The sequence below is a fragment of the Petaurus breviceps genome, unplaced genomic scaffold, assembly GCF_028583685.1.
Source record: "Petaurus breviceps papuanus isolate PSGF00001 unplaced genomic scaffold, PetGlider_PUasm1.0 174, whole genome shotgun sequence".
Taxonomy (NCBI): Eukaryota; Metazoa; Chordata; class Mammalia; order Diprotodontia; family Petauridae; genus Petaurus; species Petaurus breviceps.
In genome coordinates this window covers 50,441,412-50,443,195 of record NW_027185761.1, presented here as the reverse complement: position 1 = coordinate 50,443,195, position 1,784 = coordinate 50,441,412, and positions in this window count along the sequence as shown.

Here is a 1,784-nt window from a genome sequence, read left to right as displayed (position 1 = left end):
CCATCCATCCATCCATCCATCCATCCATCCATCCATCCATCCATCCACCTGTCCATGCATGCATCCGTCCATCTGTCTGCCCTTCCATCTAACCATCCATTCATCCATCCGTCTACCCAGCTACTTATTTAAGGCTGAGTATGGAGAAACTATAGATTTTCTGAACTCTCCAGAGAGATACCTTACCCTTGCTTCTATTTCTTTTTGGGAATAAAAACCAAAACCAATATTGGAAGGAATTTCACTGAGAACTTGGTTTGTTATTTCCATATACAACTATCCATTACTAGTATGCCTTTGTATTAAGTAAAGTTGTGCAGACGACATTTTGATCTATACATATTAAAGTATATGTACATGTTAGCATAGGACTTGGCATACAGCAAGCTTTTAATAAATACTTGTTGACTAATTGATTGTTTTAGCTCCCCCGTTAGAATGGAAACCCCATGAGGGAAGGATCAGACTGTAGGCTTTTGCTTTTGCCCCCTTTTCTTAGCATTGCCCATAATATCTTGTACTGCAGTAGTTGGGTAGGGAGAAGCCATTCAATATGTGTGGAATGAATGAACAAAGAGTGAATGAATGGCCCAGGGCTAACTTGAAACAGAAGAAACATAGTGGCATTGACATTTTTTTCTCTCCAAGCTGAGGTTAATTAGGGTAATGACTTCCGGTGTATTTTAGCAATCCTTTCTCCTCTTTCACAGGCCTGCAAAGCTTAATTTTACATTTCAGGTTTTGTGCTGCTAGAAATAGGAGATGTTTTCTCCACACAGACATGTGGGAGACACCTCCAAGTTCCAGATGGACTGATATGGCTTATGATAAAGACAGCATGAGTTCCTTTACAAAAAGCCTGGCTTTTAAACCTCTGACCAATGGCCTCCACTTTCAAATCAACAATAGAATAAATTGAAAGGAGTTGGAACAGAAGAAGTGTTTTTGATAAGCTCCACTGGAACTGAGCTGGACTTTTTTTTTTTTTTTAGTTCTCTGGATAGAAACATCCCTTTGCTTGGTCATAGCTTTTAGGTTATGGCTGCCATTGGGGATTTTATTAAATGAGACATTGTAGCTTCTCATTTATTTCTAATTCAGCCGTAGATTTTTATTACCTACTAAGCGTGCCCTGATTCTGTTCTTGCCTGCTCAAGCACATTTCCTAGTAAACGCCATGTGGTCATTAGTGCAAGGCCCATGGAAGAGGTGCAGGGAAATATGATAATTTATTCCATTTGCTAATATAAGTTTATTCCTGGATAACATTTTCCAGATCAATATGGTTTTGATTATTTTTTAAACCTTCACTTCCTAGCACCAGCTCTTTCATTATTATACCAGAGACCATCTGATTATAATTCGGGTGGCTTGAACTCTTGGCTCTGACATTTACACTGGTGGTTGATAGCCCTTGAAAGTGCTGGGAGTTACTTTATGGGATCCAAAGGTGCTCATTCATTCATCCATCCATCCAACAAGTTCTGGGAGTTACTTTATGGGATCCAAAGGCACTCACTCACTCACTCACTCATTCATTCATTCATTCATTCATCCATCCATCCATCCATCCATCTAACAAGCCAAGCACAGAAACAAAACAGTCATTGCCCTCAAGGTTCATCTGTTTAGATCCGAAAGGTACACTAGAGGCTACTAAGGTCAGCCCTCGGGTGATAAAATTGAGCCCCAGCGAAGAGCAGAACTAGGATTTGAACCCAGGCCTCTGGATATAGTGTTCATTACAATACCCTGTTCTGCTTAGAGTCTCTTCTGGGGTAATT